General features: G+C 36.3%; 1 protein-coding gene across 2 annotated transcripts in view; it reads left to right on the forward strand.

Moving 5' to 3' along the window:
• Window positions 1-17,334, forward strand: part of RAD18 (RAD18 E3 ubiquitin protein ligase) — a 134,370-nt gene that overhangs the window by 48,056 nt on the left and 68,980 nt on the right. The gene's annotated exons all lie outside the window — the stretch shown is intronic.

Genomic DNA, 17,334 nt, shown 5'->3' on the forward strand with positions numbered 1-17,334 from the left:
AATGGTAAAATGAAAGTAAAGTGCCTAGCACAGGACTTCAGCCAGTAGTTAGCATTCAATAAGTGTTACCATTATGATTATTATATATAAATATATATCCTTGATCATTATTGTTTTATTAAAATGTTAATATTATATATGCACTTTTTAACAGTTTGTCTTGTTTATTTAACCATATACATATTTGTAATTATTTCAATCATTTGCATATCTAGAATTGCCTAATTAAAACATTAACATACAATATGCTACCTTTTGGTGAATTATCACAAAGGGAAAATGCGTTTATAACCACTGCTCAGATCCTGACTGTCATTCCAAAAGCCCTTGCCCTTCCCACTCCCACACTGCCACCTTCACTCTCACTCTCACAGATGGCCACCAGCTTGTTTTCTTAACATATACTCATTTTGCCCATTTTTGCCTCTATTATCTTTGTATAAATGAAATAATAAGTAGCTTATATGTTCTTTTAAGTCTGGCTTCATTTCTGCAATGTTCTATTAGTAAGCTTCACCCATGTTTTTGTGTAGAGTTGTAATTTCTTTTTTCATTGTTATTGCTATAGAGTATTACATTGTATAAATATATCACTATTTATCTATTAAATGATTAATGGCATTTGGGTTTTTCTACTCTTTATCTCTGAAAATAATGCTGCTATGAATAATCTTTGGTATGTCTCTCAGTGCACATAGGCACACATTTTTTGGATATATATATGTAGAAGTGAAATTGTTACATAGATTGTTATATTTTTGCAGATGTTCATCTTTAATGGGTAGTGTAAAAAACTCAGTGCCAGTGTGCACTCAGCAGGAGGGTATGAGAGTTCTAGTTTTCCCACATTTGTAAAAACATCAGTATTGTCAGTTTTCTATTTTGGGCATTCTAGTGGGTTCATGGTAGGATCTCATTATGGTTTTAATTGCATTTCCCTAATGACTAATGCTGGTCAGCACATTTTTATATTCTTATTGGCAACTGGATATCCTCTTTAGTGAATACCCAGTTGAGTCTTATGCCCAGTTTTTCTGTAGATCTGTTTTTCTCAGTTCTGGGAGCATGTAAAATGCTCTGGATACAAATCTTGCTGGATATATTTGATCTTCTCTTTCATTTCATCTTTTCACCCTCTTAGTGGCTTCATTTGAGAAGTAAAAGATCTTAATTTTAATATCCAATCCATTGCATTTTTCCTTTAGTTAGTGCTTTTTATGTCCTTGCTTACCAGAAGAGCATTCTTCTCTTTTTTCCTTGTAAAAGATTTATTGTTTTATTTTTACATTTCGACCTACCACTTATCTGGAATCGATGTTAGCATGTGTTATGAGGTGGGAGGTGAGATTCTTTGTTTTTCCATACTGATAGCCAATCGCAGCTTCATTTATTGAAAAACCTTCCTTTCCCCTGACTGATTTGTCAGTATATCTTGACTGAGAATCAGCTAACTGTGTATGTGTGGGTTTGAATATTGTTTTGTTCCATTGGATTACTTATTTATCATTGTGCCAGTAGCTCCTTGTCTTATTTACTTCATAAGAAATTTGTAGTAGGTTTTGCTGTCTGGTATTCTAGTTCCCGCAGCCTTATTGTTTATCGAGATTCCCTCAGTTTTTCTAGGACCTTTGCATTTCCATATCAATTGTAGAATAAGCTAGTGAATTCCAACAAGAACAAAAACTGCTTGGTCTTTAATTGGGATTATGTTGAATATATATATCATTTTGAGGAAAGTTGGTATCTTTGGGTTTTCCAATCCATGAATTTGGTTTATCCCTTCAGTTGTTTTTAATTTCTGTCGGTAGTATTTTATAGTTTTCAGCATGAAGATTTCTTTTAAAGACTTGTGGATAGATATTTGATGTTTTTGCTGCAATTTTAAATAGTGTCTTATTTTAAAATGGCAATTTTTGTTTATTTGTTGCTGGCATACAAAAATACAACTGATTTTTATATATTGTTCTTGTGTCCAGCAACTTGTTACATTTACTTTTTGTCTGTACACTTTTACAATAAAGTGTAATTATGTAATTCATCCTTTTAAAGTGTACTTTTAGATGAGTTTTGACAAATATATATGTAGTCATTTAGCCATCATTTCAGTAAAAATATAGTCCCACTTGTTCATTTTTCCTTTTGTTTCCCTTGCCCAGGGAGATATGTTCATGAAGAAGTTGCTCATGTTCATGTCCAAGAGATTTTTGCCTATGTTTTTTTGTAAGTTTTATGGTTTCATGACTTAACATTCAGGTCTTTGATCATTTTGAATTTACTTTTGTGTATGGGGTTAGACAGTGATCCAGTTTCATTCTCTTACATGTAGCTGTCCAGTTATGCCAGCACCGTCTGTTGAAGAGACTGTCATTTCCCCATTGTATGTCCATGGCTCCTTTATCATATATTAATTGACCATGTATGTTTCGGTTAATGTCTGGAGTCTCTATTCTGTTCCACTGGTCTGTGGCTCTGTTCTTGTGCCAGTACCAAACTGTCTTGATTACTGTGGCTTTGTAGTAGAGCTTGAAGTTGGGGAGCGAGATCCCCCCAACTTTATTCTTCCTTCTCAGGATTGCTTTGGGTATTCAGGGTCTTTGGTGTTTCCATATGAATTTTAGAACTATTTGTTCTAGTTCGTTTAAGAGTGTTGTTGGTAATTTGATAGGGATTGCATCAAATCTGTATATTGCTTTGGGGAGGATGGCCATTTTGATGATATTAATTCTTCCTAGCCAAGAACATGGGATGAGTTTCCATTTGTTAGTGTCTTCTTTAATTTCTCTTAAGAGTGTCTTATAGTTTTCAGGGTATAGGTCTTTCACTTCCTTGGTAAGGTTTGTTCCTAAGTATTTTATTCTTTTTGATGCATTTGTGAATGGAATTGTTTTCCTGATTTCTCTTTCTATTAGTTCTTTGTTAGTGTATAGGAAAGCCACAGATTTCTGTGTGTTAATTTTGTATCCTGCAACTTTGCTGTATTCCAATATCAGTTCTAGTAGTTTTGGAGTGGAGTCTTTAGGGTTTTTTATGTACAATAAAATGTCATCTGCAAATAGTGACAGTTTAACTTCTTCGTTACCAATCTGGATTCCTTGTATTTCTTTGTTTTGTCTAATTGCCATGGCTAGGACCTCCAGTACTATGTTGAATAACAGTGGGGAGAGTGGGCATCCCTGTCTTGTTCCCGATCTCAGAGGAAAAGCATTCAGCTTTTCACTGTTCATATGATGTTGGCTGTGGGTTTATCATAGATGGCCTTTATTATGTTGCGGTACCTGCCCTCTATACCCATTTTGTTGAGAGTTTTTATTATGAATGAATGTTGAATTTTGTCGAATTATTTTTCAGCATCTATGGAGATGATCATGTGGTTTTTGTCCTTCTTTTTGTTAATGTGGTGAATGATGTTGATGGATTTTCGAATGTTGTACCATCCTTGCATCCCTGGGATGAATCCCACTTGGTCATGGTGTATGATCCTTTTGATGTATTTTTGAATTCGGTTTGCTAATATTTTGTTGAGTATTTTTGCATCTATGTTCATCAGGGATATTGGTCTGTAATTTTCCTTTTTGGTGGGGTCTTTGCCTGGTTTTGGTATTAGGGAGATGTTGACTTCATAGAATGAGTTTGGGAGTATTCCCTCCTCTTCTACTTTTTGGAGGACTTTAAGGCGAATGGGTATTATATCTTCTCTGTATGTCTGATAAAATTCTGAGGTAAATCCATCTGGCCCAAGGGTTTTTTCCTTGGGTAGTTTTTGGATTACTGCTTTAATTTCTTTGCTGGTAATTGGTTTGTTTAGATTTTGTGTTTCTTCCTTGGTCAGTCTTGGAAGGTTGTATTTTTCTAGGAAGTTGTCCATTTCTTCTAGGTTTTCCAACTTCTTAGCTTATAGGTTTTCATAGTACTCTCTAATAATTCTTTGTATTTCTGTTGGGTCCGTCGTGATGTTTCCTTTCTCATTTCTGATTCTGTTAATGTGTGTGTGTTGATTCTCTTTTTCTCTTAATAAGTCTGGCTAGAGGCTTATCTATTTTGTTTATTTCTCAAAGAACCAGCTCTTGGTTTCATTGATTTTTTCTATTGTTTTATTCTTCTCAATTTTGTTTATTTCTTCTCTGATCTTTATTATGTCCCTCCTTCTGCTGACTTTAGGCCTCATTTGTTCTTCTTTTTTCCAATTTCGATAATTGTGATGTTAGACTATTCATTTGGGATTGTTCTTCCTTCTTTAAATATGCCTGGATTGGTATATACTTTCCTCTTAAGACTGCTTTCGCTGCATCCCACAGAAGTTGGGGCTTTGTGTTGTTGTTTTCATTTGTTTCCATATTTTGCTGGATCTCCATTTTAATTTGGTTGTTAATCCATTGACTATTTAGAAGCGTGTTGTTAAGCCTCTGTGTGTTTGTGAGCCTTTTTGCTTTCTTTGTACAATTTATTTCTAGTTTTATACCTTTGTGGTCTGAAAAGTTGGTTGGTAGAATTTCAATGTTTTTGAATTTACTGAGGCTCTTTTTTGTGGCCTTCTGGAGAATGTTCCGTGTGCACTTAAGAAGAATGTGTATCCTGTTGCTTTTGGGTGTAGAGTTCTATAGATGTCTATTAGGTCCATCTGTTCTAGTGTGTTGTTCAGTGCCTCTGTGTCCTTCCTTATTTTCTGTGTGTTGGATCTGTCCTTTGGAGTGAGTGGTGTGTTGAAGTCTCCTAAAATGAATGCATTGCATTCTATTTCCGCCTTTAGTTCTGTTAGTATTTGTTTCACATGCTGGTTCTCCTGAGTTAGGTGCATATATATTTATAATGGTTATATCCTCTTGATGGACTGAGTCCTTTATCATAATGTAATGTCCTTCTTTATCTCTTGTTACTTTCTGTTTTGAAGTCTATTTTGTCTGATATTAGTACTGCAACCCCTGCTTTCTTCTCGCTGTTGTTTGCTTAAAATATGTTTTTCCATCTCTTGACTTTTAGTCTGTACATGTCTTGGGTTTGAGGTGAGTTTCTTGTAAGCAGCATATAGATGGGTCTTGTTTTTTTATCAATTCAGTGACTCTACGTCTTTTGATTGGTGCATTCAGTCCATTTACATTTAGGGTGATTATCGATAGGTATGTACTTATTGCCATTTCAGGCTTTAGATTCGTGGTTACCAAAGGTTCCAGGTTACTTTCCTTACTATCTAAGAGTCTAACTTAACTCACTTAGTATGCTGTTACAAACACAATCTAAAGGTTCTTTTCTATTTCTCCTCCTTTTTCTCCCTCCTTCATTCTTTATGTATTAGGTATCAAATTCTGTACTTTTTGTCTATCCCTTGATTGACTTTGGGGATAGTTAATTTAATTTTGCATTTGCTTAGTAATTAGCTGTTCTACTTTCTTCACTGTGGTTTTATTACCTCTGGTGACAGCTATCTATTCAACCTTAGGAACACTTCCAACTATAGCAGTCCCTCCAAAATAGACTGTAGAGATGGTTTGTGGGCGGTAAATTCTCTCAGCTTTTGCTTATCTGGAAATTGTTTAATCCCTCATTCAAATTTAAATGATAATCTTGCCAGATAAAGTAATCTTGGTTCCAGGCCTTTCTGCTTCATGGCATTAAATACATCATGCCACTCCCTTCTGGCCTGTAAGGTTTCTGCTGAGAAGTCTGATGTTAGCCTGATGGGCTTTCCTTTGTATGTGGTCTTATTTCTGTCTCTGGCTGCTTTTAACAGTCTGTCCTTATCCTTGATCTTTCCCATTTTAATAACTATGTGTCTTGCTGTTGTCTTCCTTGGGTCCCTTGTGTAGGGGGATCTGTGGATCTCCATGGCCTGAGAGACTATCTCCTTCCCCAGATTGGGGAAGTTTTCAGCAACTACCTCCTCAAAGACACTTTGTATCCCTTTCTCTCTCTTCTTCTTCTTCTGGTATCCCTATAATGCGAATATTGTTCCGCTTGGATTGGTCACACAGTTCTCTCAATATTCTTTCATTCTTAGAGATCCTTTTTTCTCTCTGTGCCTCAGCTTCTTTGTATTCCTCTTCTCTAGTTTCTATTTCATTTATCATCTCCACCATATCCAACCTGCTTTTAATACCCTCCATCGTGCTCTTCAACAATTGGATCTCTGACCTGAATTCATTCCTGAGTTCTTGTGTGTCTTTCTGTACCTCCATTAGAATGTTGATGATTTTTATTTTGAACTTCCTTTCAGGAAGAGTCACGAGGTCCATATCATTTAAATATTTCTTGGGAGTTGTATTAATAATTTTACTCTGGACAAGGTTCCTTTGGCGTTTCATGTTTGTATATGGCGCCCTCTAGTGTCCTGAAGCTCTATTCTGGAGCTGCTGAGACCCTGAAGCAATGTTGGGGGTCGCAGGGGAGTGGTACTGGTGCCTGGGGGGAGGAAAGAGCTGTTCCTCGCCTCCTGGCTGCTGTGCCTGTCTCCACTGCCTGAGCCAGTGGGCCGGACACACAGGTATAAGTTTTTGTCCCAGAGCAGCCAGATATGGATCCCTGCTTTCCACAAGCGGCCGGAATCCCAGTCTCCCCAGGAACTCTGCCTGTATTAACTCTCCAACCCGGTAGTCATGCTAGTCTCATGAAAGCACCATGAAATGTAGGTCTGTGCTCCCAGAGCAGATCTCCGGAGCTAGGTATTCAGCAGTCCCAAGCCTTCCACTCCCTCCCTACCCCGTTTCTCTTCCTCCCGCCAGTGAGCTGGGGTGGGGGAAGGGCTTGGGTCCCACAGAGCCACAGCTCTGGTACGTTACCCCGTTTGGTGAGGTCTGCTCTTTTCTCCAGGTGTGTGCAGTCTGACGCCATCCTCTTTCCTGTTGCCCTCTCAGGATTAGTTGCACCAACTATATTTTCTAATTGTATCCAGTTTTTAGGAGCAAGCCTCTGTCTCTCCTCTCATGCCACCATCTTTAATCTCTCTCTCAGTAAAAATATAGAATATTTCCTTCACCCCCAAAAGTTCCTCTCTTCTTTGCAGTAAATTCCCTCTGCTCTTACTTTAAAGCCCTACAAAATACTGATCTCTTTTATGTTCCTAGAGTTTTGCCTTTTCTAAAATGGCAGATAAGTAGTCACACAAATTGTGCAGTGTATAGCCTTTTGTATCTGGATTCTTTGACCTAGCACAGTGCTTTTGATGTTTATCCATATTGTTGCATTAATCAGTAGTTCATTCACTTTTATTGCTAAGCAGTGTTCCACTGTATGGCTGTACCACAATATGTGTATCCTTTCAGCTATTAATGGACAATTGGACTGTCTCCAATTTTTAGCTATTATGGATAAAGCTGCTATGAACATTGGCTTATACATCTTTCTATAGCTATACATTTTCATTTCTCTTGGATAAATACCCAGGAGTAGAATTGCTGGGTCATATGGTAAGTATACACTTGAAAATATAGAACACTGCCAAACTGTTTTCCAATGGCCACCCCACTTTGTATTGTATGAGAGATCCACTTGCTCCACATCCTTGCCAGCACAGTATTTTCGCTTCTTAATTTTAGCCATTCTGATGGGTGTGTAGTGGTTTCTCATTATGATTTTAATTTGTGTCTTCCTGAAGCTGATGATGTTGAGCATCTTTTCATATGCTTATTTGCTATTTGTATAATTTCTTTGATAAAGGGTCTGTTGCATATTTTGTCCATAAACACTTTTTTATTGATTTTAAGAGTTACTTAGAAGTTCAGATGGCCAACAGACACCTGAAAAGATGATTCACATCGCTAATCATCAGAGAAATGCAAAATAAAACCACAATGAGTAAGGATCGCCACCATTGAAAAGACAAACAACAACAAGTGTTGATGAGGTTGTGGAGAAAAGGGAACCCTCCTACACTGCTGGTGGGAATGTAAATTAGTTCAACCATTATGGAAAGCAGTATGGAGGTTTCTCAAAAAACTAAAAATAGAAATACCATTTGACCCAGGAATTCCACTCCTAGGAATTTACCCTAAGAATGCAGCAGCCCAGTTTGAAAAAGACATATGCACCCCTATGTTGATTGCAGCACTGTTTACAGTAACCAAGAAATGGAAGCAACCTAAGTGTTCATCAATAGATAAATGGATAAAGAAGATGGGGTACATATACACAATGGAATATTATTCAGCCATAAGAAGAAAACAAATCCTACCATTTGCAACAATATGGATGGAGCTAGAGGGTATTATGCTCAGTGAAATAAGTCAGGCGGAAAAAGACAAGTATCAAATGATTTCACTCATCTGTGGACTATAAGAACAAAGAGAAAAACTGAAGGAACAAAACAGCAGCAGACTCACAGAACCCAAGAATGAACTAACAGTTACCAAAGGGAAAGGGACTGGGGAGGATGGGTGGGAAGGGAGGGATAAGGGGGAAAAAGGGGCATCATGATTAACAGACACAATGTGGTGGGGGGACACATGGAGGGCTGTACAACACAGAGAAGACAAGTAGTGATTCTGTAGCATCTTACTACACTGATGGACAGTGACTGTAATGGAGTTTGTTGGGGGGACTTGGTGATGGGAGTCTAGTAAGCAAAATGTTCCTCGTGTAATTGTAGATTAATGATACAAAAAAAAAGAGTTACTTATATATCCTGGATACCAGTTATTTTTCAAATATATGTTTTGTGAATATTTTCTCCTAGGCTGTGGCTTGCCTTGTCATTTTCTTAACAGTGCCTTTTGAAGAGCCCCAATTTTTCATTTTGATGAAGTTCAGTTTATCACTTTTTTCTTTATGGCTCATGCTTTCTGTTTTACACCAAGTCTGTCTGAAGACCACAGAGATTTTCTCCTATGTTTTCTTCTAGAAGTTTTGTAATTTTAGTTTTCCCATTTACGTCTATAATCTATTTCCAGTTATTTTTTTCTATGTAGTATGAGGTGAAGGGTAAGGCTCATTTAAAAAAAAATATGAGTATCTACTTTTTCCCAGTTCCATTTTTAAAAAAAAGACTATCCTTTTCACATTCATTTACACTGCCTCCTTTGTCAAAAATCCCCTGACCATATAATTATGTGAATGTATCTTGAATCTATTCTGTTCCATTGCTGTATATGTCTGTTCTTTTGATTACTATAACTTTATATTAAGTCTTGAAGTCAAGTAGCATATGTTATGCCCAAAATGTTAAGTCCTTTAACTTTGTGCTTTTTTGAAGTTGTTTTGACTAGTCTAGATCCTTTGCATTTTCGTATAAATGTTAGAATGAGTTTTTTAATGTCTACAAAAAAAGCCATCTGGGATTTTGAGTGGGATTATGCTGAATTTGTAGATCACATTAAAGAAAGTTGATATCTTAATAATTTGAATTCTTTTAATACAAATTATGTCTCCATTTATTTAGGTCTCCGTTTCTTCAGCAGTGCTTTTTACTTTTCTATGTACATGTCTTCTGCATAGTTTGCTAAATATATCTCTAAGTATTTCATGTTTTTTGGTGCTATTGCAAATGTTGTTTTTTATTTTAGTTTCTCATTGTTCATTACTATAAAAGAATCATTTTGATATATTGATTTTTGTGCATTTGCTTTTGAAACTCACATTTCTAGTTGCTTCTTACAGATTCTGTAGGATTTTTTAACATACACAGTCATGTCAATAAAAGCTGTTTCATTTCTCCTTTTTTCTAGGCTACCACCAATCTACTTTATTTAGATATCTACTTTCTCTCTAGTATTATCTATTCTGGACATTTCATATAGCTGTATCACAGTTTTTGGAATTCTGTCTTTTTCAGTCTTTTGTATGTTTTGCCTTTTGGTATGCCTTATAAGTTTTTCATGATAGTTGGACATGTTGTACCAGGTAAAACTTGTAAATAGTCCTTCAGTAATGTGGAGGGGAGGGGAAGGTTTCTGTAATCCTGTGATTAGACCTCACTCTGTTAGTGAGGCTAAATCTCTGGACTGTGAAATGCACAAGTGTTTCTCAGTTTTTGTCAGGACCCCCCTTAGGTGGGACAGGGTGGCTCGAGTGGGCTGGAGTTGGGTACAGTAGTGCTCCTGATCTGTGGAGAACCAAGATTCCCAGTGGATGCCTGAAACTGTTGATAGTACTGAACCCTAAATATACTACATTTTTTCCTATATATACATACCTATGATGAAGTTAATTTATAAATTAAGCATAGTGAGAGATTAACAATGACTAAGAATAAAATAGAACAGTTACAACAGAATACTGTAATAAAAGTTATGTGAATTTGGTCTGTCTCAAAATATTTTACTGCACTGTACTCACCCTTCTTGAGATGGTGTGAGATGATAAAATGTCTACATGATGAGATGGAGTGAGGTGAAGTAGATAGGCACTGGGACGGAGTGTTAGGCTGCTCCTGACCTTTTGATGATAGAAAGAGGGTCCTCCGCTTCCTGACTGCAGTTGAGACAGTGGAGCATGGGTAAGTGAGACAGGGGAAATCTGTGTATAACGTGACTATTGGGTTTCCCTTCCCCAGGTCAGTTAGGCTCTGGTAATACCTTGCTGATGAGGCTCCAGTTCGCTAGTTTTCCCCTGGGCGAAGTCTTTTTAAATAGAGAGTTCTTCGGTGTATTTCAAAATGGTTCCTTTTCCCCTCCCTTTGCCTGAAGCCACGGGAATTTTTCTCTGATACTAATTCTAGGAATCTGGTGGAGCTCCTGAAGATAAATCTCACAATATTGTGGGCACCTCCATCGCCCATGACTGGGTCCCCCTCGAGATTTTAATTCTCAAGAGTTGTTCGCATTTGGCCTCCAGCAATTCGTTATAGTTATTTCCTTTCCCTGTATTATTTCCCACTCCAATTTCCATTTGTTTGTTTCTGCTAAGTTGAGCCACAACTCCCTGTATTTGCCTGTCTCAATATTGGGAGTATTGGTTTACCCCGTGTCCTGCTCTCTCTTACGGATCTAAGAAGAGTTGCTGATTTTCTTGTCTGTTCAGCTTTTAACTTGTAGCATGGAATGGCGATTTAAAACTCCTTCCATGTGGAACTGGAAGTTCATTTCATTTACATGAAGTCATAATATGGGGTCTTTTGTGTGACTGACTTCTTTCACTTGGCATAATATTTTCAAGGTTTATCCATGGTCAGTACTGCATTCCTTTTTTTTTTTTAATTGAAATATAGTTGATACACAATCTTAGATTGGTTTCAAGTATACAGCATAGTGGTTCAACAGTTACCTACATTATTAAATCCTCACCCCAACTAGTGTAGTTGCTACCTGGCAACCTAGGATGATGTTACAGAATCATTGGCTATATTCCCCATGCTGTACTACCATCCCTGTGACCAACTTATGTTATGATTGAGAACTCTTGTGCCCTTTTATCCCCCTCCCACCCACCCTTCCCAACCCTTCCCCCATAGTAACCAGCAGTCACTTCTCAGTGTTTATGGGTCTACTGCTATTTTGTTCATTTTTTTGTTTTGTATTTTGGTTCCACAAATAAGTGAAATCATATGGTATTTGTCTTTCTCTTCCTGGCTTATTTCACTGAGCATAATACCCTCTAGATTCATCCTTGTTGTTGCAAATGGCAGGATTTCTTTCTTTTTTATGACTGAATAATAATCCATCGTGTATATGTACCACCCCTTCTTTATCCGTTCTTCTCTTTGTGGACACTTAGGTTGCTTCCAAATCTTGGCAGTAAACATAGGGGTGCACATGTCTTTTCAAATTGGGGATTTTGTTTTCTTTGGGTAAATTCCTGGAAGTGGAATTCCTGGGTGAAATTGTAATTCTATTTTTAGTTTTTTGAGCAACCTCTATACTGTGTTCCACAGTGGCTGTGCCGTTTTACATTCCCACCAGCAGTGTAGGAGGGTTCCCTTTACATCCTTGCCAACACTTGTTACTTCTTGTCTTTTGGATAGTGGCCATTCTGACTGGTGTGAGGTTGTACCTCATTGTGGTTTTGATTTACATTTTCCTGATGATTAGTGATGTGGAGCATCTTTTCCTGGGCCTGTTGGTCCTCTGTATTTCTTATTTGGAGAAATGTCTGTTCAGGTCCTCTGCCCATTTTTTAATTGGGTTTTCTTTTTTTGCTGTTGAGTTTTATGAGTTCTGTATATATTTTGGATGTTAACCCCTTGCATTCCTTTTTATTGCCAAATACTCCATTGTGTGGCTGTGCCACATTTTTTTTTTTGCCAATTCATCAATTGATTGACATCTGGGATTTCCCACTTTTTGGCTGTTACAAATAATGCTGTGAATATACATGTACATGTTTTTGGGTGGACATAAAGTTTTCATTTCCCTTGGACATATACTTAGGAGTAGAATTGCTGGGTTAAATGGTAACTGTATTTTAACGTTTTGAGGAACTGCCAGGCTCTTTTCCAATGTGCCTGCAACATTTTACATTTCACCAGCAATGTATGAGGGTTCTAGTTTCTCCACATCCTTGCTACTGTTTGTTACTCTTTTCTATTATATCCATCACATGTGTGAAGTGGTTTGTCACTGTGGTTTTGATTTGTAATACATACATTGATGGATCTTTGACTATTAAAACAGACATTCATCTTTAGCAAGGAATGTGTCTGTTTCATCTAAGTTGCTGAATTTATAATTTACTATCCAGGGGTTTCTTTTTTTTTTTATAATATTCTTTCATTGCATTTTAAGGGCTATGGGATCTTTGTCAGTGTCCTCTCATTTTTGATATTAGAAATGTGTACTCTTTTATTTCTTGATTGGTTTGTCTACACATTATCAATTTTATTGATCTTTCCAAAGAACCATCTTTCAGTTTTATTGGTTTTTCTCAATTTATCACCTGTTTTCTATTTCATTGAATTCCACTCTTATCCTTATTATTTTTTTCTACTTACTTAAGGCTTAATTTCATCTTCATTTTGTGGATTATTACGGTGAAGCTTAGATAATTAATTTCAGATTGTTGTTCTTTTAAGTATTTAAAAGTACAAATTTTCCTTTAAGCACTGTTTTACCTGCATCCACAATTGTTGATATGTGGTGTTTTCCTTCTTATTCAGTTAAAATATTTTCTAGTCTTTGCGATTTCTTCTTTGACCCATGGTTATTTAGAAGTGTTCTCATTTTCCAACTATTTGGATATTTCCCAGGTATCTTTTTGTTTATTTCTAATTTGATTTCATTGAACCATTTATAAATGATTTCACATCTTTTACATTTACTGAGAACTGTAAATATAACTCAGCATTACGTCTTCCTTGGTGAATGTTCCATAAGCACTTGAACATTTTGCTGTTTTTATTTACTGATCTAAAAATGTTAGTTATATAAAGTTGTTTGATAGTATATGCAAGTCTTCAACATCCTTACTGATAGTGTTGACTGATTCTATCAGTTATTGAGAGGATTTTTGAAACTTCCAAGTGTATTTATAGATTTTCCATTTTTCCTTTCAATTTTTTCAGTTTTATTTATATTTTGAATCTCAGTAATTAGGTGAATGTGCATTTAATGTTATGTCTTCTGGATTAGTTAACCTATTATTATAAAATATTTGTCTTTGTCTCTGGTAATATCCTTGTCTCAAAATATACTTTATCTAATATGAATGAATATATCCACTCTAAATTATCTTATTTTACTTTGTTTCTTTAAACCTGTTGTGTCATAACATTTAAACTCCAGTTTATTCTAAGCAATATATGGCTTGAATTTGCTTTTTAAAATTTAAGTTGACAAGATACACCATTAAGTTGTAGGGTTTAAACCATTTTCACTTCACTTAATGTATTTGGTTGGTTTTAAGTCTACCTTCTTGATCTTTGCTTTGTATTTGTCTTACCCATTCTTTGTTTTTTCTTTATTGCTCTCTTTTGGATTGAGTTTTTTTTAGTCTTCCACTTTATCTCCACTGTTGTCTTATTAGGTAAACCTCTGCTTAATTTCTTTTAGTGATTATTCTACAGTTGACCATATATATCATAAACTTATAGTCTACCTTCAAATAATAATATACTTCTTCATGAATAATGTAGGGACCTTATGACTTCCATCATTTGTTTCATTTTGTCATAGGATTTTTCTTCTTCTGTGTATGTTTTAAACCCCATAATTCCTTGTTGCCATTTTTGCCTTAAGTTGTCGATTTTCTTTTAAAGAATATAAAAACTCAAAAAGAGAGTCTGTATGTGCCTACACATTTACCATTTCCAGTATTCTTCATTTCTTTGATCAGATCCAGGTTTCCATCTGATGTCATTTTCTTTTGGCCTGAAAAACTTTTTATAAAATATTTCTTGTAGTGCAGATGCGGTATTGAGAAGTTTCTTCACCCTTTGTCTGTCTGAAAAAGTCTTCTGCATTTTTATTTTTTAAACTACTTTATTCAGAAGTAATTTAACTACTTTATTTGAACTTAGGGGAAAATTAAAATCCCATCATAAAAAACACATTTATCTCTTTACACAGATTCACCTATTAGTATTTTGCCCCATTTGCTTTATGAATTACTGTTCCTCTCTGTCTCTTGCTCTATAAATGTGTGTGTGTGTATGTGTGTGTGTGTGTGTGTGTGTACATCTTTATGACACTTACTTTTCTCTTAAACCATCTGAGAATAAGTTGTGTAATCTTGACTCTTTACCCCTAAATTCTTCATTGTGTGTTTCCTAAGAAAAAGGGTATTTTATTTTATTGCTGTAGTACGGTTACCAATTTCAATTTCAATGAGTTTATCTTTGTTGTAATACTTTTATCCACTCTGTCATCTCAACTCCATTTGCAGCAGTGGACACAATAATGGCCTTCATGGATTTTTCTTTCTGTCCAGTAGATAATGCAGTTTTGTATCACATATTGCTTTTAGTTGTAGTATCTTTTCAATCTCTTTTAATCTGGAACAATTCCTCAGCCTTTCTTTGTCTTTTATGACATTGGCATTTTAAAAGAATACAATCTTCATTGTTACCTTTTTTACCAAACAGAATATTTCTCATTTGGCTTTGCCTATTATTCCCTTAGGATTGCGTTAAGGTTGTTTATTGCTGGCCAGAATATTATGTAAGTGCAATTTTGTTCTCCTCAGAGTATCACATCCAGAGGTATTTGACATCTTTGTGCCCCTGTTTTGTGGTGGCCCATTTGATGACACTGTCAATTTCTCCACTGTATGCTACTAATAAGAAATCTGTAGAGACCTAGTTTAACACTGTGTAAATATCCAACACCTCACTAATATTTCACCCCTATATTTTGTATTCTTTGGTAACTTTTACCTGAATGACTCTTTTCTGTGATAGGTACAAAATGATGATTTTCTAACTTAAACAGTCCTTCCACATTTGCACGTTGACACTGTGATTCTGAAAACATGTTCTGCCCGCATGTTTTTTTCTTTGTTATCAATATGGATTCCCAGATACATAACTCATTTCCATCCTTTGTTATTTGGTGTTTATGATTTTCCAAGTTTGGCCAGTGGGATCATCTCCATGCAGATTCCTGGTCTTCATGACCTGCCCCCATTATCATTTTTATTATTTCTTACCATTTCCTTATTCCTATCATAACAATATAATATAGGTTCATAATGTGTTTCCCTGGAGTTAGCCATTTTCCTGAAGAGCTTTGCTTCTTTTTATTGGGGAAACCAAGATACGGCTACCAGTTATGCTCATTGCTACTTGGTGCCTTTGCTTTATAGGCTCTTTCAGCAGATGGAACTCAGGAATGTATGCATGCACACACATTTGCATATGTGGATGTGTAGATACATACACATACATGTGTGCTTATATACTCTATGCACACATGTAAATCCCTTTACACTTATATATATTAAAAATCTTGAGATCATACTAATATCTCTATTTTCCGTCCAACTAATATCTCTATTTTTCCGTCTTTACCTTTCTATATTCCGTATTTGTATTTCCCTTTTTTCCACAGTGAGAATCCTCCCTTCCAGTAGCATCAGCACATTTACTAATTTGTTCAATTCTCTAGTACATCTATCTACAATAATTTCAGAATTGCTTCATGTATGTTACTGTACCACTGCAAAATAGACCTATCTGTAAGAAAGAATGTGTGATTTTTTTTTTTTTCTCTACCCAGACTTCCCTGTCCCCTCCTCCCTTGCCTGGACTGAGTGTATGTAGTTAGATGTTGTGTTCATAACTTCCCTTTTGTTTTTTTTCTCTTTTCATTGTGGTTATGTTATTTATTTGAAATGTAGTGGGGCTTATTTGTTTCACTTTGTTTCTAATTTTTGTTGTTATTTATAGTTATACCTTTGAAGTACAAGAAATTAACAACATAACATTTAGACTACTTTGAAAAGATATATTTTTATAATGTACCAATTGCTATCATAAAGCTATTACAAACAGTAACAGTTCAGGTTTCCTTTGTTTGCAGAGTGTTCATAATTGCTCGGTGGGGCATTTTTGTGATACTAGCTTTAAAGTTCTTGTCAGATAATTCCAACATCTGAGACATCTTGGTATTAGCATCTGTTGGCTGTCTTTTCTCATCCAAGTTGCGATTTTTCCTGCTTCTTAGTTGATGAGTGTTTTTATTGTATCCTGGACATTTTGGGTGTAATATGAGATTCTAGTTCCTTTTTAAATATCCTGCTTTAGTAGGCTGTCACCTTGTACAGGTTTAGCATGGAGATCCTGGTGTCCTTCTGCGGGCTGTGGTTCTAATGATGGTTTAGTTTTTTCCGAGCCCTTTCAGTGTTACTTTGTTCTGTTTCATTTAGTTACTTCCTGGAGGCCATTTTGAAAGCCCAGTATTCTGTACTGGGGTTCAGTTCTCAAACTTTTTGGCATAATAATTCTAGACAATTTCATATGTAAATTGGTAGTGATGTGTCCAGGGTTTCCTATGCAGGTGTAAAGGTTGCTTTTCTCCATGTTTCTCCTCTTTGAGATCCTCCCTCCAATCACTAGTTAGAGGGTTGGGGTACCACCTGTTACTGCTGGGTGAGGACAGAAGTCTAGGTTCCTCACTAGGTCTCCACTAACACTGTGTTGGCAGGGGAGGAAAGCCTGTCGCTGTCCTGCTACTGCTGGGGGCCTGGGGTGGAAGTCCACAGTCCTCACTTACTCTCTAATACTGCAGAGGGCAGGCATAGGTCAGGTATTGTCTAAGCTGGGGTAGGTCAGGTCAGTTATTGTTGAAGAGGTTTCTGCTCTCCTTTCACAGTCCTTTGCTTAGAGAGAACAGGTTTTCCTAGTTTGTTTTTTCTCTTCTGTTCCGGTTGGTGGTTCTGCCATGCAGGCTTCACCAGCACCTGATCTGGGATATACAGAAGAGAAAAGGAAAACCCAGGGACTCATCACTGTACTGTTCCTCAAATACTGAGGTCCTTAGC

Source organism: Manis pentadactyla, chromosome 1, assembly GCF_030020395.1.
Source record: "Manis pentadactyla isolate mManPen7 chromosome 1, mManPen7.hap1, whole genome shotgun sequence".
Classification (NCBI taxonomy): domain Eukaryota; kingdom Metazoa; phylum Chordata; class Mammalia; order Pholidota; family Manidae; genus Manis; species Manis pentadactyla.